Source organism: Polistes dominula, unplaced genomic scaffold (genome assembly GCF_049000335.1).
Source record: "Polistes dominula isolate Pdom_NZ unplaced genomic scaffold, Pdom_raw_medaka contig_18, whole genome shotgun sequence".
Classification (NCBI taxonomy): Eukaryota; Metazoa; Arthropoda; class Insecta; order Hymenoptera; family Vespidae; genus Polistes; species Polistes dominula.
This window is the reverse complement of record NW_028301164.1, coordinates 4,735,007-4,758,434: the sequence shown is the minus strand read 5'-3', so window position 1 is coordinate 4,758,434 and position 23,428 is coordinate 4,735,007. Positions and strand designations below refer to the sequence as shown.

At 39.1% G+C, this 23,428-nt stretch overlaps 1 protein-coding gene and 1 long non-coding RNA gene across 3 annotated transcripts in view; one reads left to right on the top strand and one right to left on the bottom strand.

Annotated features, from left to right (window-relative positions):
* The window catches only part of ci (transcriptional activator cubitus interruptus), a 68,558-nt gene that overhangs the window by 11,928 nt on the left and 33,202 nt on the right, over positions 1–23,428 (top strand). The window lies entirely within an intron of this gene.
* On the bottom strand, positions 16,903–23,131 carry LOC149030513 (uncharacterized). The gene is made up of 3 exons (XR_016178713.1): positions 21,282–23,131; positions 20,618–20,791; positions 16,903–19,865 (listed from the first exon to the last, which is right to left on the bottom strand). It is a non-coding gene; the product is annotated as an uncharacterized LOC149030513 (long non-coding RNA).

Below are 23,428 nucleotides of genomic sequence, written 5' to 3'. Positions count from 1 at the left end.
TTGCCTTGCGGGCCGCATCCACCACTTCCCCAACATTGCCGATCCCCTTTCGATACATACATTATACGCTTATGTATATACATGTTATACATACGTAAGTATCTTTTTAGTGTTCTCTATCTAGAGCTTACGTTTATATTCTCATCTCTTGTTTGTATTATTTTTCGTCGTCTATATCAAAATCACGATGGTATACTTACTCTTTTCTTATCGTCACCAATTTATCTCTGATTAGATTCTTGTCAATTTATTTTCAAAGTTTGTTCTCTGAGATGTATTAAAGAATATTCATATCCACAAATCTTTCTTTTTGTTTTTAATAATTGTACATATTCGAAACATCATCATCATCATCATCATTAGTGAAGTCATTAAAATGGCAAGGTAACATAGGTAGATATAGTCTTTGAACACAGTAGTTGTACGATGAATAAGAATATTTACAATTAGAAATAGAAGAAGAAGAAGAAGAAGAAGAAGAAGAAGAAGAAGAAGAAGAAGAAAAGGAAGTAGCAAGAGTGCCGCCTATGGCGTTCGTAATCCCTGTCCACGCGGGGTACACGCACGCGCGTGTGAGAGAGTAGAATTGTACATGGCATGGTACGCTTGTGCGAGAGCAACCGAGGTAGTACATGCATACAACTCAAAGGCGGTGCACGCACTTAGAACATCGCGAGAGTATATACTGTTCGAGTTCTTCTTTGTCTCACGCAAACATACATACAAACAAACAGGAGAACAAAAGAGAGAGAAAGAGAGTCCGCGAAATATTTTCGTGCTCTCTTTTCTCTACCTTTTTCTTTCTTTCCTCAAGCTACCCTCTTTCTTCAAATCTCTTAGTGCTCTCTTTCACCCTTCTTCTCTCTTATTCTATCTCTTTGTAAAATACACGCGCATATTCACATATACATATACGTGTTGGCGTTTCTCTTTCCTCTTTGGACACCCCTACTACCTTTCTTCGTCTACCTTCCGAACCCTTTCCCTCCTTTCAACTGGCTCGTATTCTCGCACACGCAACGCTATTTCGTTCTCTGTTCGATTCATTGCCCACCGGAGATGATGCATCGCCTCGTACGTCTCGATTGAGACTCTCCACCTTTCTCTCTCTCTCTCTCTCTCTCTCTCTCTCTCTCTCTCTCTCTTTCTCTCTCTCGTCCGTTTGTCCGTCCGTTCGTCCGTTCGTTCGTTCGTCCATTCGTCCGTTCGTTCGTTCGTTCTCCGGACCTCTTTCATCCTACTCTTTCTCTCCCTCTCCCTTTTCCTCTCGCGGTCTTAACAAACGCTGGATACAACTCAATCGCCGGTCACGATCTTTAAGGGGCTTTCACACGTAAAGATTCGTCCCGCGTTTCTCATTCAATCGGTTCGTTCGATTTATTCTCTCTCTCTCTCTTTTTTTCATTTTCATTTTAATTTTTATTTTTATTTTTATTTTGTTTCACGAATTCTTCCCTAACTCGTTCACCACCCTAAGCGTTCGAGAAATTAATCGATCCTTTTATTTTCTTTATTTTCTTTTTTGTTTTTAGATCATCTCCTCGATCCTCATACACACACACACACACACATACACCCTCTTTCTTCCATTCTATATATATACATATATATATATATATATATATATATATATATATATAAGTAGACATATTTGAAGTTCTTAAGTGTCATCGTCTCGTCGAGTCTCTTATTCGATTTTAAATCGTCCCTTGTAAATCTTCCCTGGCAGATGGCGAACATCAAGGAACGCTCAGGACAGTTTCGCGTGGAAAATAATGCGTGGGGGTAGTCGAATTGCTTGATTTCTTCTAACGCAGAAAGAGGCGATGAAGGCGCGACGTGAAAAGGGAGAACGGGAGAGAGAGAGAGAGAGAGAGAGAGAAAGATGAAGGAGAAGGAGATGACGTGGACGATGGATAGAGAACGGCCATTGGATGTACGGGGCCCTTCTCTCTTTGGCTGGCATTAGCGTTAACGCGACTTTCCAGGGGCATTAATCAGGATTAAAAAGGCCTTCTTCGGCGTTTCATGCTCGAAAAGGCTCACCAAGCCAAGATTTTCACTACGTCTTCTTTACTTCTTTATTTTATTTCTTTCTATTCTTGTTTTTTTTTCTTTTTTTCTTTTATTATCTTTCCTACCAACTCGGCGCTACCAGCTCGCTTCTTCGTTCATTTATCAAATTGCGGGTGGCCTCGTTATTTTTTCTTTTGTTTTTATTGTTTGTTTGGTCCCATTTTGGTTCTTCATTGTCGTCGACAAAATGCTTGCCTAAGATTGCTTAAAAATTCTCATTGCCCTTGTTGATTTTTATTTCGTAAGTATTTTATGGACTTTCTCCTAGAATCACTATGGCACAATATTTGATCGGTCGCGAGAAGAAACAAGCGGTCCTTTTATCACGCGAGGTTATCGGTCGCCCTCGACATTACCCATTAAAATGATTGCTTCGCCAATAATCTAGTTGCCTCGACAGTTATTCTCTCGTATGTATATATATACATATAGTGCATTTTCCTGTTAATGCAAAGTGTTTCAAAGAACACCCACCGACCCACACGAATGATTGCTTATAAATAAAAATATTATTCCCCTTGTTTTATAGATCATTTTGATTGTTACGAACAAACGATACGACTCGGTTGGATCATTTTTGGTTTCTTATCTTTTCATAAAATGATTAGTAATTTATTAATAAATTACTGTGAAAACATTGACAGCGCAAAATGATTGTAAAAAGAAACAATTAAAGAATTGGAATAATAATTAGATAACGCAAAATAATGTAGGAGAGAGAGAGAGAGAGAGAGAGAGAGAGAGAGAGAGAGAGAGAGAGAGAGAGTTATCTCAAACGCACTTTAGTTCGAGTGAATTCAATGAGAGTACTGTTGGCTTAGGGTTCATTGATATCGCTCAATTAATAAATTTAAATAGCCCGGCATATTTCCAAGGCGTCTTGTCGACGAGCAACGAGCCCGCCCGCCATAACTCGCGGCCGACGAACGTCGCCTTTCTTTCCTATGTTCTTCGTTATTTAGAGCTTGGAAATTGCCAAGTGTAAAGGAGAACTAAGACATCTTTTAGTCTCGTTAATTACGGACAATGGACGTCTTTATGATCGAATGTATTATCAAATTATCTATATATATATATATATATATATATACATACGACTATGTGTATGATTGCAATAATGTCGATTGGATTTCACAGTTAGCTTTTCGAGATATTCCTATATAATTCCAATTTTGTTCTCTAATATTTATATATATAATATAATAAAACACAATGGATTACGTGCACTGGCCACGCACGGTTACTACTGTGGTATATAAATAAATGTTCAGCAAGTTGTAACTTAAGAGAATGTTCTATAATAAACTAGAAGTAGAGTCAATAAAGATTTCAATGAAAGGTCTAAAGTAAAATTTGGATTATGCAAATTATGCAGAAAAGCATTAGAAGAGAGAAATTGTCTTAGATGCGGCCAGATCTCGTTAGTAGAGAGTCAGTGGCATACGAAACGGGTAGGTGCAAATAGGTCCATTAAGTCCAATGATGAGACATTCTTTGGCGCGCGCGCGCGCGCGCACACGCTTGTGGTTGATGTAAATCGACCTTAATGGCTCGCATTAACCGCTTCAAGTTGGGTCGCCTTGCAACTATGTGGAAGGCCTTATCGCAATAGAAATACATCCCTACACCGGATGGTATAGCGTCTAGTCTAGCGTTTTTAATACACTTTCTTTGTCTTCAAAATATATAACTATAACTAGTTGAAGGCATATGTATCGACAAATTTCGTGTCACTAAATCATACTAATTCAATTGTTATTTTTGTTTCAGGTGAGTATCCGATCCCCCAATGTTTCTTTTGGCAGAACCTTTTTCCCATTTACAAAGGTGGGTGACCGACTTGTTTATTCGTATTACGTGAAAAAATACGAACGTAGTATAGTATATTTTTAGACGTCGATGCGCGACCAGAATAAAGGGAAGTCAGAAGGAAACGGAACGTGTCAGACATACGTGAGGGAGGAGTCATGTCACGTTCGATTAACTTCCTCGGGAAAGGATTTCTTTCGCGAAAAATACTTGGAAAAAAAAAGCCTATACACGGTTGCGACATTTTGCGATTTTTATTTTCTTTTTGTTTAGAATATTTCTCATCATAGAGTGAGTTGAAAAAAGTGAAATTTGAGTATTTTGAAGTTCTAAGAAAGAAAAAACTAAAAATCGTCTCGATCATCTCTCGCCCGAGAGATCTTCCAAAGTCGTTCAACAAAAAATGAACAAAAAAAGGAAGAAAAAAAGAAACTTACATGTTCTTATACGTCGAAGTTAGCGATGTCCAAGACACACAGCCCAGCGACGTGTCCCACCCTTCCTCCTCCTTCCGGACGATATAAATCGCTGGCGATATTTTAGCGTCGAAAGTCGACTCTCCGTTCTCCGGTTACGCGCTTACACACGATTCACGTACAAACCGAGCGAGGAGAACAAACTCGCGTAGAAGAAGATTTTGACAAGAGAAAACAGAGCAAAGTATACAAAAGCTTCTTCAGAGGGATACGGAGTTGAGGGCTGATGAACGAAAGGGAATTAGAGGAAGATTTAAAGAGAAAAAGAGGGTAAACGTGATGCTGGTGAAGGATTTAAATTTGTTTTATTCTATGTCAGGGCCAAGTATAAATAAAATGACGGGGTACCGTAATGCGTTTAACTAATTTTCAGTTACTCGATTGAAAGAAAGATATGAAAATCGGTTTAACACCGTAGACTTTGTGTACTTCTCAAGGGAAAATTTGAACGATCTAGGATTAAAAGACATCGTAAAAGGGTTAAAAAGAAAGAAAGAAAGAAAGAAAGAAAGAGAAGAAGAGCAAATCCGCGGGACCACGACGACGTAATGTCCCGAGTTGGCGCACCGAACGTTCCAATTATACGCGAGAAACGACCCGAAACAGGTTCCACGGCGGAACGTACACATAATTTCCCGCCCCGATGCCAATAAAGGAGCCTGGCTACGATTTTATAAGAGCCGCGCCTTCTTAACGCCTTTTTCTGTCTTTTGCTCCACGGGTTTCTCTCCTTATAAACTTTTTCCTTTCCCGCTTTCGAACCTGGAAGTCTTCTTTCTCTCTCTCTCTCTCTCTCTTTCTTTCTGACGCAAGTTACAACTACAACAACAACAACCACCAGAACCACCATCACCTTCTTCTTCTTCTTCTTTTTCTTTTTTTCTTCCTTTTTATCCTGTTTTATTCTTTTTAACGCGTCGAATATCTCCCTCCCACTTATGCGTGTCTCTGACGAGTCTCATGCCGGCCACATAACAAGGAATTCTACGACTTTATGGTCGGTGGGCCTTTTATTGGTCCTTTCCATCGGCCCGACTAATGGTTCTCTCGCTTTACTTGGCAGCATCCCGAACTTGGTTCACCGACTTTTAAATATTGCGGAATATCCTTTGCTTTTCTACCAAAATCGCGCGAACCAAATGGCGACGTGTTCATCGTCAATTCTCATTCCTTCGGTAAAAGGAAAATAATGAAAGTATCGTTAAAGAAAAGTTGGAGATAGCAATTGTCTTTAGCAATCGATATAATATGAAAAAAGGGTCATAAGTATGATCATCGGAACGATTTCCTTCCGTAAGGCGCGTCGTAAACTCCCAATCGAGGTTTATCACGGTCGTGTATATATATATATATAGAAGGAAGAGAAGGCCAAACGAGTAGGTGTGTAGGCACGAGTTGCACGAGCGAGTCGTGAGTACAACATCATCCGGAGGAAGAAGAAGAAGAAGAAGAAGGAGAAGAAGGAGAAGAAGAAGAAGAAGGAGAAGAAGAAGAAGAAGACCTGGTCGGTGGGGTTCTCCTTCTCGACCATTCGTATAATAAAGACGCGTTCTCTGCCGCTACTCGCCGATCGAAACCCCCTTTGAAACCCCCTTTAAAACCCCCTTTGAAACCCCCCTCGTCGCATACACGTGCGTAAGAGCTAAGAGAAAGAGAAAGAGAAAGAACACTCGCGTGTGCGCGCGCGCGCAATCGAACGAGCGAACCCGACCACCACCAACTTTTTCCGTCTCTCTCATTTTCAGTGTTCACGACTTTGCCTTCTTTCTTTTTATTCCTATCTCTCTCTCTCTCTCTCTCTCTCTCTCTCTCTCTCTCTCTTTCTCTTTTTCTAACGCATACACGCAAACACACGCAAACACACGCGCACGAAGATAAGATTCTTTCTATTACCCCTTTCCCATTTTTTTCTCTCTCTCTCCCTCTCCCTCTCCCTCTCCCTCTCTGTTTTTATCCTAACATCTCTCTCCGTCTCTTTCTCTCCATTTATCGTAGACGTGTGCGTATACACGTATCTATCTCTTTCTTTCCAGTAAGAGAACTCTACTCTGTTACCCCAAAGGCCCGTCGCCTGCAGCGCGGGCATCCGAGGTATTTTTGAACCGGTCCACGACAGGAGGCTGCGTCAGGGCCGCACTTTTCTCTTCTCTATATCCTCGAAAAATTTATTCTTACATCCAAACAGAACGTCCGGCTGACTTTTGTTTCGGTTCTATCATTAATTTTCTATCCCTTATTATTCAAATTTTTCCCAACACACTTGCGGTCTTTCTGTCTTTGTTTTTTATTTCTTTTGGTCAACATTTTGTTGAATTTTATTCACGTCAATGTTTTTTTCTTTTTTTTTTCTAGATATGTTTATTGTAAATTTATGTAGATTAATTCACATTGGTTTTTTTGTTCTACGTAGAGTTCGATATGATCTAAACGAGTAGAAACTGATAGAAGAACTTGAAACAAACGTGTTATCTATCGAAGTGAAGATGTACGAAGAACTCCAGGTATCTTAGCATCGATTTGTGGATGAATTATTGATCACTGTCATTGATCAAACGGACACTTTGCGTTTTAAAGGCGATTATACTCGAAGAGAGAGAGTGCAATATAATACGTGCAATATAATCTTCACACCTTTCATTACCAATTCACCTTCATCTCTTTCTCGTTTAGCCTTTTAACTGATAGAACAGATTTTCATTCAATCGATTAAATTTAACGAGGGAAATGTTGAAGAAAGCTTTGGAATAAATTAATTAATGTTCAAATTAAAATGGAAAATAAACGTGTATATTTTAATTGACATAAGAATCATTGAATTAATTGAATTAATTGAATTTAGAATGCGTTTGACTATAAAAGATTGTATGGAGAACCCCTTTGCTCAACGATAGCACCACCCGACATCGCAGGTTTACGAGCAACAGGTGGCGGCATTACATTTAAGAGTGATTTGGACGAAGGGTTTCACCGAACAGCCCTTACAACAACACAACAACGTTGCTAAGTCTCTTTGAAAAGTAGGAAGGAGTCCCTTAGATCCGATATTTCACCCTTTCTATATGTTCCCTTGACATGACAGGTTCCGACGTTTTATATATATATATATATGTAGCACATAGCTTTTCATAAAACTCGCCCTTGTTCATTCATCCATGATTTTTATAAGAATCACATTCTTGTCTTCTTTATGACGAATAACACCCTAATTATCATCGATTCTTCGCCATAATTTTTCTGCCGCGTCACCCTAACGTGAATTCGCTAAAATATTTCATTATTTTCTTTTGTCCTTTTTTTAAAATTTTTTTTTTTAAATCGTTCTTCCTTCGTCGAATTGTTTAAAAGATAAAATGTTCACGTTACAATTACGTATAGATAAAAAAAGAAATAATTGTTTTAATATTGAAATGATTAACGTTCGAAAAGAGATTAAAATATCGGATCGTGTTTCATTTATTATTTTGTTTAGAGAGATTCTCTGGTTCTTGTTTCGTATTATATGATATTCTGATAAAAGCAAGGAGTTCTTATTTCCATTGCTTCTCTTTTTCCTCCTACTCACATATATCTCCCCCATGGAGCATCGTCTTTCGTCATTGACGCCCTATGCCCCTTCGACCCCTTACCAATTCACTCCTCTTTTTTTCTTTCATATCACGAACACTCAGCTTTTGATACGAAATACTCGAACGTTAAGACACAACAGGTGGTATCAGGAGAGACGCGGAGGTGCAGAGTATCTCGTTTCAAGCCGCACACTGTTACTCAAGTAGTACGCACCCGCTGCGTGCGGTATAATAGTAATATTTCCAACACAAGTATCATATATTTTTGTATTCATTCGCGTATGCGTTGACACATCCTTGTTCCATATAAATCTGTAGGTCAGAATTTTTCTAATAAAAATGTATATTAAAAAATACGAACAAAATAGATTTTGTCCAGTTGATAATCTGTAATAGATTAAATGAAAAAGGACACAAGACTGTGTATAATATGATGAAAAATATAGTAAAACAAAGGTTGAGCACCACTGGATATAATTATGACATCTAATTAGGTTTTTAGCCGTTGGCGGCTGGTTCGTCCTGCAGCAGCCATCCAGGTCTCGAGAGCCGCGCGCACACATACACTTGGGGGGACATAGATAGAGACGCACTTAAACACATCCAGGTATACACAGTCAAGGTCTTTTTTCCGTGAGGCCACTTTGGTTCTCGTCGACTTCAGCTCGACCTCAGTTTCTCCCTCCATTGCTATAGCTCTATCCCTCCTTCACGATTACCACCACTGCCAGTACCAGCACCAGAGTATCCAGCACCACTAACCTCCCTCTTTTTCCCATTTGGTCTCTCTCTCTCTCTCTCTCTCTCTCTCTCACTCTTTCTGCAAAAGTGCTCGCGAGGATAGAGATTCCAGGCGAGTCCCTTTGTTTTGCCCGTTCTCCCCTTTTTGTCCTGAGACCGATTCAATCGGCTCCCGTATAAACTCCTGGACTCGGAGGCAACCTTTTTCGAGGATGATATCGTGAAAGATCGAGTTTTCACGAGAGGGAGAGAGAGAGAGAGAGAGAGAGAGAGAGACTTTTCTACTATTTCATTATTTTATTCCCTCGAGTCATTTTACAAATTCTCCTAAGATAGACGTAAAACTTTGCTATTATATCCGTTGATCATTACTAACTTAATTAGTAAACGAATTGGCTAATAATTTCGTTGGAATAAAAATAGAGATGGCAGAGTTTTGCTTTATCAATTTCTTGATAAAGAAAAAAAAACAAAATAGACAAAGAAAATAGAAAGAGAAAAAATGAGAGATGAGAACTCTGGCGAGATTAGCATTGGAACGTGAAAAAGTCTCCTGTTAGATGGCGACGGTACCCGTTCTTTCCAAGACGTCATTAGGGCACGCCACGTGAAGTCGAGAGGCCTCGAGATCGGCCAGCGATAAGGAGAGAACGCGCGAGAGGAGCACCAGCAACAGCAACAGCACCGAGCAGCTCCCTTAGAATGCCCCCCGAAGCACTAGTAAGTACAGAAGAAGAAGAAGAAGAAGAAGAAGAGTTGGGAGGGGGGTGAAGATGAGGATGAGAATGAGGATGAAGATGAACAGGAGAAAAAGAATTGAGAAAGAAATAAAGAAGAAGAAAGAAAGAGGAGAAGAAGGAGAAGAAGAAGAAGAAGAGGGAGCTTGGTCGTTCTCAGTTGAGAGGGACCAAGAAAAGATGGAGGTGGAAGGAGAAACGAGGACGACTACGACGAGACGAAGAGTGATTGAGCTGTAGTCGATCTTGCTGCCCTGTCGAAGTCTCCAACGTCTTGATGCCGAGTAGTCGAGGATCGAGTTCGCTCTCGATACGGGAAGACTTCTCTCTTTTCTCTTTCTTCTCTTTCTTTTCTCTCTTTCTCTCTCTCTCTCTCTCTCTCTCTTGATACTACAAAATGTAACGACGTACGGTTACAACCCTTTCTTCCCTTCACTCCGTCATCGCATTTGATTGTGCGTGCCAGGAGTATATAAGATTTCATGAAATTCGAGAGTCTTACAAACTTTTTACCGTCCTCGCTAAAAAAGGGAACACTTTTTTCGGCTAAAACTTTTCTAAAAAAAAGAAAAAAAAAAGAGATCCTTGCGTTGTTTCCAAAATTTCAAAAGAATATTCATCTTTGAGGTTTTCTTATCTCTTTGTGGTTTTTTTATTTTGTTAATTTGCATAGTTTGGTGGATCGCGTATAATACAGAGATGGGCGCGGTGCGCGTGTTAGTTAGGTATATCGATTAAGATGATTATATAGTTTGCCAGTCGTTTAGTCAACATTGTTGATAATCATGATAATTTGATTGTTGCGTGAAAAAGTGGAATAAGGGAATGCTTCGAAGAAGAGATTGCCTCTTATAAAGCTCTTCGTTTACTACTTGTCTGTCTAACGACCGCCTTATCTACTTCGCCGATCAACACGCACGAAATCGATTACATTTCTCAGTCTGATCACGATGCAGGAGAGAGTGTGTAGCATTTCTTTGCTATATCGATACATTCGAAAGGTCGTCTAGGGTGGATGTCTATTAATTTTTTCTACTTTTTAAATTTACTTTGGAAATATTAATAAAAACAAATCTGCAAAAAAGGAAATTTCGATTGACCCTTGACATTAACGAAATCTCCTATTTGAATCTCGATATTTTTTAATGATTTCGCGTAATAATATGAAAAAAAAAAAAAAGAAAAGTATGTAACAGAATGAAAAGATTTAGTTGGTTGTACGTCGAGAAGATTAAGTTGAGCATGAGTACACAGGGCGTTTGATCGATCGCGATCGGCATTGTGGAGAATTAAACGTGAACACCCGGTACGCGATATATCGCTACACGGCGGGCACCTGCTAAGAAAGAAAACTCACGAAGGGGATACGATAAAGGGGGATGATTGTGATCTGAGAGCTCGAACGCGATAGAGCCATAGATCATCCGTGCACACACAGCCTGGACCCAACTTTGCTTCTCCTTCTTTATCTTTCTCTCCCTTTCTCTCCCTCTTTATCTTCATCCTTTTCTTTTTATTTTTTTCCTTCTCTCTTCTCTCAGGTCCATCGGTGGAATATCACGATGCTTGGTGCAGGGTCGCATTCACAGCTTCTTGAACCTTATTTCGCTTGATATTTCATACTATTTTTATTCGCGAATTAACAATAAGTATTGTTGCTATAACTGATATTTATTATTACTGCTTTTTAGTATTATATCAAAATTTGTTGTTTTTCAATGAAATATTTCGGTATCCTAGTGTCAACGTAATTAATAAAATAATGTTTTATATAATTTTGTTTACTTCGTCAAACCAATAACACGGCTCGTTAGAGGGGTGGTTAATCGATTAAATGTGGAAAGAAACACAAAATATAGCTATTGCTGTCAGTTTTTCTATCTTTCTTGCCTTTTTGAGTGAGGGATTAATAGTGTGGGACACGAGTTAACAAGCATAAAGTTTCTTCTTTAGTCGAACATCCCTCTTTTGCTCTTTCAATATGGTCAAGCTATTCTCTTGCATCCTTCCACCCTGGCCTCTTCTGCCGGTCTCATTTCTCTGTTCGGCATACGTAATGTCCAACCAACCAACCAACCAACCAACGTTGCCAAGCTTCGATCCGACGAAAAAAAAATAAAATGAAGAAAAAGAAGAAGAAGAAGAAGAAGAAGAAGAAGAAGAAGAAGAAAAGGACAATAGGATAGAAGAGAAGGAGAGAGAGAACAGTTAAGTCGGTAGCATTCGAGACGATTGGCGTCTGATTGGTCGCCATTCCCTGCAGTGTAGCAAGCTACATAAGTGGATGCTGTCGTTTAATGTACAAGCAAAACACAAATACCAAACGTTGTCGTAATCATAGAGACATCATTCTTCTTTCCTTCATTAAAATATGTGGTTTTATTGTGACACTGAATTTTTATATATACAGTATTAGAAATGTTTATATATTTCGTAAGACGTTTTGAATTCATATTCAAATTTTACATACATGTATAATGAAAGAGACACATCGTTATTCTGTGATCATTAAACATGTGTGGACTTATAAAAATATTCACTTTTCGAAAATGTCGTGGTAATTCATTTGTGTTGGACCATTCTTAACATATCATTCCTCAGATTTTATTAGCTTGTATCGAAAACAGAAAAGGGTTACGATGTCCGAGCTACTAAATCTTCAAAGGGACATCTAAACGAAATAATAAACGTGTCTACAAGAAGGTTTTAATGTTTCTTCCTTAATTTTTTTCTCAAAATAATCGAATAAATAGAAATCTTTTTGAAAGAACACGGGATGATTGTTATTATAAAATAAAGTTTTCCTATTATCTCCAATGGAGAAATTCGCAGGATTGTTTTGGTCTAATCGGCTAACGTGGAGAAGCCTGCACCATGGATAACTTTTTCAACGTGAGGATCCACTTTTTCTTAGAGAGAAAAACGCAACAACGACCGGATTCCTGCTGATTGACTTTCTTAAGCGGTGTATACAGACTCGCGCGAACCCAAAGGAAGTATTTCAAATCGCGGATTCCAAGGCGAAGGGAGTAGTATACTTTCCCCTTGCTCTGGCCCTTGCCCTGCCCCCACCTAGTTTCCTTCTCTCATGATTAAGAAACCGTCCAAGCCGGCATTGGGTATACGAGCACCTTCGTAGGCCTTCTTTGTAAGGAGAAGGCAGAGGGAGGAGGTGGTGCCGGGTCCGAAGACTCTTCGGGTCTAAAGCAAAAACAGGCCCCACAAACCGCTGTTAAAGTCGTCTTCGACGCACGCAGGGATGCATCTACCAAGTACTCCTGTCACTTTACTCTTATACGTATCGTGTGTCTTTTTATCTTTTATTTATTTTTATTCATTCTTGCGATTAAGTCATGTCTCCTCTCGTATTTTCTTCCTTTTTTTCTTTCTTTTTTCTTCCCATCAGTATTTCAGCATACAATCGTACATCTCGTCATTGAACGAGATAACGTTAGTCGAGGGAAAAAATAAATAGGTCGTGAAATAGTACGTGATGGGGCGGGCTATGAGTTCTGGTGTTTGAGCGAAAAGCCGTCGACAAGATCGTGGAATCGTGTCAACGTTCGCTGCAGAAATGACCCAGGGTGGCAAGAGTAAACTGAAAGGAATACGAAAGGAAGGAGACTACGACGACAACGACAACGACAACGACAACGACAACGACAACGACAATGACAACGACGACGACGACGACGACGACGACGACGAGTCGGCAAAGCTAACTCTGGTCACGCGCGGCGGCTGTAATCACGTCAGCGCGGTACCCTGCTCTCTTGATTGGACCTTCCATCCCTGTTCTTTCTTTCTCTCTCTCTCATTCTTCGTTCCATTCGTTCCTCTTTTTCTCAATATCTTTCCTTCTCCACACACACGGCAGGCACCTCTTCCCTTCTCTCCTTCCTTTCCTTCCCTACCTCTTTCTACCATCCCCTCTCTGCAGTTGTAACCATCCAATACATATAGGCACACGCGCGTATAAACAGAACAAACACCCGCGTGCCTTTCTCTGGTTTCTTCTGCGTTAAGCTCTCGTTCTGTCTCACCCCATTTCTCCTGGCTTGCTGGCTGGCTGGCTGACTGGCTGACTGGCTGGCTGGCTGGCTGGCTTGCTGGTTGGGTCCCTTTCCACCGTTCTTTGGTCTTGTGTCCATCTAGTCGACTACTTTTCTCTTTCTTTCTTTAGATTTCTTTCTGTTCGATCCTCTTTCATTCCACCGGTTCGTTGCTCTCTCTTTCTCCCCCTATATCTTTTTGACTTTCTTTTGGTTTTACTCCCACCCCAATGGAAAGGGACGTGCACAAATGAGGTTGTCGCGTCAGCGCGTGCGTCCAGTGTCTCGAAGAGGGGCGCCGAGAACAGGACAAAGATGGGTCCGATGAGGGAAAGGGGGAACAGAACGAGTTCTTTTTTCCCCTCTCTCCCTTTCTCTCTCTCTCTCTCTCTCTCTTTCTTTATTTTCTTCGCATACGCTCGACATTTTTTCCTTTTGTCATTTTCTGTGTTCATCGCTTGAAGTTTCTTCATCCCCGTTTCTCCTCCTCCTCCTCCTCCTCCTCCTCGTTTAACTCTTTCTTCTTCTTCTTCTTCTTCTTCCTACTATCTGATCATTGTTCTTGGAAATGGTGGACGTGGCAAGCACGGTGGATCGATCGCGATCGGATTTACGAACGGTGGTACACGTCCTTCGTAAGACTTGACCCTAAGTATTTTACTCCCGTCAAGGATAATCTGTAAGTTGGACACGATCGCGAGGAACAGTGTAGAAAATTGTAATAATGTTGTAGCTTCCGTTTGCTCTGCAAAACGTCTTCTTTTTACCAATACTTCCACTTGAGTCGACCAGTTTAACCGGACCTGTCGATTATCGATTCGAACTTCTTCCGAGATACCTATAACCAACCGTGCACCGCAGTAGTACTCTCACCGACCAACGTCAGAAACCATTTTCAGATCTCGATGGAAAAAGGAAAAGAGAATGATCATTTCTCTTTCTCTTCTCTTTCTCTTTCGTTCGGTTCAGTCGTAAAAAAGAAGATACGAAAGTTTCTCGGAGGCGTGATATTTACGCGTACTATGCCGTACCGAATATGGTGGGCGCATCGGTACGAGTTTATGGCAGACCCATAATAAAAACCACGGTAGTAGGTACGTGATTCCTCTTGTATTCGAATACCGATCTTTCTCTACGGATATAACATCGAACGATTCTCAAGCGAGAGAGAGAGAGAGAGAGAGAGAGAGAGAAAGAGACAGCTTGTTTCCAACGGATAGAACAACTTTATTATTTCGTAAGAGAAGTCCGACAGAAAGAAACGAATGACTGACTGAATGGGAAAGAGAAAGAAAATAATCCATATAACATTTTTCTCACTCTCTCATGGAAATATTTTTTTTTTTATTATGTTTTAATATTTTCCTGTAATTACTATAAGCGTGATTATTTTTTTATTAGGTTTACGAAATAACATGCTTGAAATGTTTTAGAAAGGTGATAGAAATAGAATAAATATAAAAAGAGAGAGAGAGAGAGAGAGTGTGTGTGTTTCGTAGAAAACGATTTTCTTTCTTTTCCTGTCATTTAGTTTGTCCCATTTAACCAACATATTTTTTCATTTAATCGGTATCATTACTAGGGTGTTTTAGTATGTTTATCCATTCAACTTGAGAAAATAAGAAGAACGAAACGTTCATAAAAAGGTTCCAATGATTGTGTAGAGAAAAATATATATAGGATAAGTAGAATAGAGGAAAGGAGAGAAATAAAAATAAAAAGAAGGTATGAGAGGTAGGCTGGACACAAGTCGCAAGAATTATGCGCAAACATGAGATTGGGCCTCATTACCGGCACGCAGCTGCTCCCAAGCTAATAAGCCGTCACAGCTTCTGTATGTATGTATAAACTCGACTCGATGCAAATGTTACGCCACGGACGTATTTTCTTATGGCATAAAGAACTAAATAAAGAAGAAGAAGAAGAAGGAAAAAGGTTAAGAGAGGGGCAAGTTGTGGTTATTCGTTAAACAACAAAAAATATATCCAACAAGCACGTTTTTTTGGTCAATCACAAAATTAGGTTTTGCTAAGGAGTGAAAGATAAGCATTATTGTCGCAAACTTGCTTTGCCATTATTCCAGATCGAGATCGTCGAAGTAACACGCTAGTGCGTGGGTGCATTTTAAAATTGCTACTTTTCTCCTTTTTTTTGTGTGTTTTTTTTTTTTTAACATATAGTTGGAAACAGAGACTTTGTAGGATTATTATTATTATTATTATAGGCAATAAGAATTGTTTTGAATGTCTGCCAGTGTGCTGGTGTTCTTGGCAAAATATAAGTTTAGGATTATACGATCGGTAAAATGATTTTTATTATCCTTCTTCTTTTATTTTCTTTTTTTTTCTTTTCTTTTTCTGCTTTTTTCTTTTTTCTTCGAACTTTGCCTTTTGCTAACTTGGCTCTTCCAACATCGCGCGATGATCTACTTTTCTATAATACTCATCTTTCTCTTTCTCTCTTATTCTCTCTTTTTGTACACCCACATGTGTTCTTATCCCTATACGGCAAAAGTCGTAGGTCGGTTTGTTCAGAAGATAGAAAAGGGGTGCTGGGAGGCGTGGGAGATGCACACTGTCCCGAAAGTTTAGTGGCTGGCACGGGACAGCAAGAAACTGGTAGTAAAGTTATTCGAAGAGGTAGAAAGCGAGAAAGAGAAAGAATAAAAAAAAAACAAATGGAAAGGGAGAGGGTGGGTGTGTGTGTGTGAGAGAAAGAGAGAGAAAATAAAAGAGAAAAAAAAACAGGAGGCTGGGGTATCCGAGTAACCAAGTGTGCCCGGGTGATCTTCACAGATAAGGGCGGGAGGTGTAACTTACTAGGCCTTGTGTATACCTCCATACGTTCTGACTTTATACTGGGTGAATCATTCCACTTTTATTGATTTCATTACATACATGAATTTAGTTGGTCAATTAATGATTTCATTAATAACATTTATAGTTTTTAAAATGATCGTTCCTTTGAATATTTCTATAAATACATTTTCATATATAAAAATTCAGGATAATATAGTTATCCTATGAACATAAGTAATATTGTAATTATGAAATATTTCTGATTATATACAATAAAAAAAAAAAGAACAAGAAAAAGAAAAAGAAAAAGAAAAAAAGAAGCAGGAAATCTCACGTGAGATGGTTTTTGTTAAGTGGATGATGCAAACTTGTAGAATTAACAAGCGGATCACCGTGTATATTCTCGAAGCGTTTTACATGCCCTCTTCTGTATTCTTCTCATCTCTTTTATCTCTCCCCCACTGCAGCAGCTTCCTTGACGCCCCCTTTATCCGCTTCCTCGGCGGATCTCGTACCTTCGTCCTCCGGTTCTAGAACGGTGTGTACTTTATAAGCTTTCCGAATGTGTAACAACCACACAGAAGAAACCTTCTTGGATGAACACATTCGCGATCGGCTTTGTAGACACATACCTAGAAGAAATTCTATGCTATATCCCGTTTATATCTACATATATTTGATGTGTGTGTGCTCATCCGCGCACATAGATTCCCATACGCGCGAGCGTACATATAAGAAGCTTCAAAATATGTTACCACATGCCGGGCAGTTCCACGAACACAAAATAAAGACAATGGACTCCCATGGGTCCGATGGATTAAGTCGCTGTTACAACCTTTTCAGTTATTAATTATACTTTAATATTTTTCTTATTATCGACGACAATTTTCCACTTACTTGCTTTCTATTCTTTTTTATTTTTATCCTTTTTCTTTTTCGTTGTATTATCTTTACGTATGTAAATTAATTTCAGATTATTCGTTAATGAAAGTTTGTAATTAGGGCAAATAGAAAACATTGTTTCGATTATTCAACTCGTTATAGTAGAAATCGATGACGTTTTCATCTCTCTCTCTCTCTCTCTCTCTTTCGTTTTATTTACAATTAGATTAGTATAACGAAAGCTCCTAGTCGCACCTTTATTTCACACGAAGTGGCAAGAAAGTTTTTTTTCTTTACGGAGCACCATAAGAAGGAGAGAGAGAGAGAAAGAAAGAGATTACGATCTACGCGCTCTCGCAATTTGCATGGGGTGTAGGTTTTCGGGATTAGAAGCGCATGCACCCAAGAGAGAGTCTCCGCTCAGACCAAAACCGGATGAAGAGAGGAAGAAGCGGAGGGTTTAAGGGGTTGCTTCGATGTTGCATACGAGAGAAAAAAAGGAAAAAAAAAAAGAAAAAAAGTCATGCGAAGGAAAGAATGAGAAAGATGGAATACGTTCGTGCAGAAGCAAGCTAGCAAGGGAGCAAGGAAGGAAGGAAGAAAGAAAGAAAGAAAGAAAGTACGCGTGTGCGTGAGTGTTTGTATCGTAGCACGGATTCACGGCTTTGCTTAATGCGTTTACCAAGGCGCTGATTCTTTAACGCTTCGATGCTTTCGCCAAGACCATAAAAACAAGCACCAAAGGTGGGACGAGAAAGTAGCCTGACAAATATACTCAATGATCGAATCGAAATAATTGATCTTTAAGTTTAATTAATTATCCCACGCAATGATGATTCGTATTCCTTTAATTCTAGATTGATAATAGATGAAAATATTTTGTTGTCGAGATTTTCGTGTGTTTCGTGATGTGATTTGAACAAAGACATATCATATATGTATATATGTATAGAACAATAATCGCGATCGATTAACGTTTTGCGTGATATCGGACGAAAAGGCCTTCGGTCGTTCACGAATCACGTGCCGAATCGGAGAAAATTGACCATCTGCTGAAATAACGACTTAATTTGCTCCGGGACTCACCGGTTGAAAAGACGACGAGTGTGTAAGAGCCCAAAGTAGTGGTGGTGGATCCTTACCGATTCTTGGAATCGTTCGCCATCCTTAGGCTAGTCGAGTTTGGCTGACCAACTCGCCGACCAGTACCTACCTACCGAACTAATTATCAACCGGTTTTAAATAATGCGAAAGAAAAGAAGATTCTTTGCTACCGTCAGGACTCCGCAACAAATTTTTTACGATAAATCAAAAACTCTTAAAACACGTCTCTCTGTCTCTCTCTTTTTCTTAGCCTTTTGACATTTCATTTTTTTTTTTTTTTTACGATCGATTAAATATTCATCGTTAATTTCTTTTCTCTCTCTTGAATAGAATCTTCATAAATCAATATTAATTATCTTGAAATATTATTAAAAGTATAATCGAAATTCCCTCCACTTGCCCAAAACTTTTCTTGGGGAGTATCTTATTTTGTTGTTTTCTAATTTTTTGATTGTTTTTTCTAATTCGTTACTATAAACACATACAACATACCTGCATAGGTATTAACCGCAAAAAGAGTATATATCCAACGATAATCCTTTATCGCTAAAGAGCCGGAGAATCGTAGGCAGATGCGAATGCCATTTTCAGAACCTGTTACAGTCGTTCCGCCAGGCCTCCAAGGTGGTCTACAATTGTAGTAATAACTCAATTATCCTCTGCGGGCTTCGTACCCCCCTTATATCTGCCTCTTTTACTCTCAAATCTCTCACTCTCGTCTTCTCTACCTTTACTCTACCTGTCCGCATCTACGTTCTTCTCTTTCTTTTTTTCTTTTTTCTTCCTTTTCTTCTTCTTCTTCTTCTTCTTCTTCTTCTTCTTCCTCTTCTTCCTCTTCTTCCTCTTGACCATCTCTCGCTTTCTTTTACGTTAATTCAAAGCTTCTTTTTCTCTTTCTCTCTTATATACCATAATAAGCCCTTCGATCTCATCACGATCTTGAAACTCCCATCCACATCTTATTAGATCCACGAAACGTTCGCATAACATCATAAAGGACGAATATCAACGATTTTTTACTCTAAACTTTTTTACTTTTTCTAATATATTTTTCTTCTAATTATAAATAGTTGTATTATATTATATTGTTAATGATATAAGCACGTCAAATGATCGGTTAAAGCTTTTAAACGTTGAATTACGCCTTCCACTTCCTGCGAGTCGTTATTCATGGTTGTAGAGTCGCAAGTACGACCCGATAGAAAAAAAAAATATATATATATATATATATGTGTGTGTGCGTGCGTGCGTGTGTATGCAACGAAAAAGAATGAGACGTCGACTTGTAGCTAAGCAAGAAAAAGAGAGAGAACATGGACCGCGTGCCGGAGGCACGAAGATGGTCCATGGGTTCGGCCCAGTCTGGAGGGGTTAAGCCAAAGTATCATCGATCATGGGATCCAGCCAGTTCACGGCCAGATCTTGCGTCTTCTCAGACCTACGAGAGTTGTAAGAAGAGATTCCAAGTGAACTTTGCGTGCAGCCGTGAGTTTAGACTCTCAATTGGAGTTTTCAACCTCACGTAAATTATAGATACTTTCAGATTCAACTAAAATGCGAGATGAATATCGTTCGAAGCAAAACAATAATGCCTCTTCTTCAAATCTCCATTTTCGATATTTCACTCGAATCAAAAATGCTATATTATATTTACAATAATTACTTTATTATAATATTATATTTAAATGGAAGATAAATGTATTAAAATGTAATACAAAATTTGTATGAACTTTCAATAGAATGAAAATAGATTTTTCTTTGCAGTCGAGGTTTTTGGTAATGGTTAATTGATACCGATGCAACGAATGCGTTAATAAGGCTCATGCATACTTAACGACAGTCATTTAAAGAAGGCATCATCGCGATGAGACACGTCTTGCCGGTTAATGACGGTGCTTTAAAGGTAGGTGATTAACAACGTGATACGATAGTCGGTCTGTTTATTTACGACAGGTGTAAGCTTTTCACGAATCATTTGCTCCCGAATAATGGAAAAAGTTAAGTTCTCGCGTATGATAAATTTCAAGATAAGGACCGGATTCTGTAAACCAATTGGGCCAAATTATACAGAAATTCTGACGCAACCTCAACAAATTTTCTTTCGAGATTTTTATTACGGCTACAAAAATGTTGTTTTGTAAAAAAAAAAGAAAAAAGAAAAAAATGTAATATCATTCGTACGTGTTTTTTCAAGATAAATTCTTCTTAAGTTTGTTACTTTTTCTTTATTTTCTGACTAATCGGTTAGGTCGGTATCTTACAAGTATGGGAATAAAATCCATAATCTTTTAGATGACAGGAAAAGGTTGCCAGCTAACTCGACGAGTACGACACACGACATGTTTGGTTTATGCATCTACAGATGTCATGTCTTACCATCATTTCGAATCCACAAGTTTAACATCTTGTTTGGTCGTATCTTTGAGAACACGTTTGCTTTTGAAGACAAATTGACAAGACTTTTGCGGTTTAATTTCCACGTCAATGAGGTTTCCAGTTTATCGGATGGACATTTCAATTTTATTTGCATTCCTAAAGGCTCCGTCAGACCTTCAAAAAAGCATCGATATTATAAAAAAATTCTACACATTTGTATGGGGTCAATTAGAACCATTCACCGTGCAAGCAATAAAACCCAATACTCAATCGTTTCCGAGAAAACGAAAGGAACAGTTTCGCATGCATTCTTATAATACCAGTTTGTTTCGTGTTAGATGAAAAAATATATTTTTTTCTGTAGATAAAAAAAAATACACACGGGTGGGCCGAAATTCTGGGTCTAACACGCGCCGGTGGGCTTATCACGAGAACTTATCATGATAACTTTCTAGCCTATGTTACGTTCAAATTATTTCCTTCGTTATTACCGAAGTGTGTAATAACATTTTATTTTTATATCTCCAAGTCATATATAATATAACACAAGTTAAAAAATGATATAATTACAGCTAATGATAATTTTTGCAAATCTATCCTGTATCAATTAAAAGTGTTACAACTGAAATATTTATGAGTAACCTTTCAATTTGAACATACATACTATTTTTAGTATAACAAAGTTAGGAAATAGGGCTGAGGGGTAGGGGAAGTAGTTTCCATTCGTTCGTTCGTTTCTTCTTGTTGTTCGGTCCGTTGTGCGGAAGGAAGGAAGGTCCCAACAACAAGTTTCCCTTCCTCTTCCATCTACGTTCCATGCTGTTGCCAAACCAATCTTCCATCCCCAGAGTAAGACATTGAGGCACCTGCTAGAGTCCAGAGCTCAATCAGGGAGTATAGCGTAGAGGCGATGGAGCAGAAGAAGACGGTAGTGGGAGAGGTTGCACGGTATAGTCGTCCGTGGAACTGTATCCGGCGCGGGCAACGGGGCCCCTTCGACCGACTGGGTGGTCCTACCGCTTCAGTTGTGTTCCGACGCGCTTCAAGCCAGCACTACGAACACTATTTCGATCCACCACCGGCTGGTATTATTGTCCTACGACCAAGAAGACGACTAAAACGACGACGCCGACGACGCCGACGACGACGACGACGACGACGACTAAGAGATAACTGCACGACGAATAGAGAGAACACTTTCGTCGACTGGAATAAAACTGATCTTTCTCTTTCTCTTTCTCTCTCTCTCTCTCTCTCTTACTCATTTTCTCTTACATGAAAGAATATCTTTCCTTTATATATCTAAAATTTTCTCTTGGTCGTTGTCCTTGAAGAAATCTTTTAAGACATCAAACTGTATTCTCTTTCTCTCTTTCTCTCTCTCTCTCTCTCTCTCTCTCTCTAGTTCGTTCGTTTTCTCGTTTGGATATTACTGTCCAGTTTATTTGAATTTGTATTATTATTATTATTTTTATTGGTGACTCGTTTGACGATAAAAGTGATAAGACTCTTGACATTGTACAGAGTTTGTTAGTTTGTCTTTTTTGTTATTTTTGTTGTTGAAATATTCGATGAAAGCTTCAAGGATCCGATATATTGTGTATTTAAAGTGACGTCAAGTTATTACATTGCTACCTGCCTCACAACTGACAGTTTACAGTATCGAGGAATATACTTTGCTTGGATAAAGACACACATGTACACATATACACTTATGTCATCGATTGCAATAAAGACGTATGTGTGACAGGAAGAGAGGAAGAGAGAGAGAGAGAGAGAGAGAGAAAGAAAGAAAAAAGAAAGAAAAAAGAAAGAAAAGTGCGGTGGAAATACTTATTGGAAGAATCGTCTTGTTCGTAATTTTCCTCTTGAAGAAGAAGAAGACCCCGCGATAAGAAAGGAAGGAGGAGGTATAAGTGATGATAACGACAAGGCAACACGGGGGTATAATCAAATGCAGGTTTATTTAGAAGAAGCGCTTTGATAAAGTGGTTAGTGCGAAAGCGTGGATCGGTCCAATCATACCTGATTGCCCGGACGTGAGTTGTGCGAGCGAAGGAACAGAAAAAGAGAGAGAGAGAGAGAGAGAGAAAAAGAAAGAGAGACGATTGGACGGGTAGAGAGGAAGCAAGGAGAGGAAGCAAAGAGAGGGGAGAGTCCCACAGAACGAAAGCATCTGAGAGAGAGAGAGAGAGAGAGAGAGAGAGAGAGAGAGAGAGAGAGGGAAATAAAGTGAGAGAGAAACTATCATCTCAGGCTTGTTGCGAACGTTGAAGATGAAGACGTCTGGCGTTGTTGGATCTTACGCCACGTGTACGCTGCTATCGTAGTTGATCCCGATCTTGCCTTTACCGGATGTTCATCGTCGATCATACGATCGTAAACTCTTCTCTTCATCGTTTAACGTTTCGCGTACAATTGTTCCTATTATCTTTTCCTTTGGATTCGTGTTCGATTCCTCAACTTGAAGTTTGATCTTCTCTAATCTAAGAGATTAACAACGAAATGTAAATATAAGGGTGAGTTCTTTTTTTTCTAATTATTTAACAAGAAAAAATAAAAATATTAAATAAGAAAATGTTTAAGAATAAATGTTGTTTATGTATAAATTTGTACATGAAAAAATATAACAGAGATAGGTAAAATTTTCCAGACGTTTAGTTTCACTTTGTTGGAGCAGTTTCACTGTTTAGTAGAATAGAGAAAAATGCCCTCTCCTCTTCCTCTCGACCCTTATAGATTCTCGCAGGTATACGTAGAAAGCGATATCGTAAGGATCCTACCCCTCCTCGAGTCGTCTTCACCATTCAA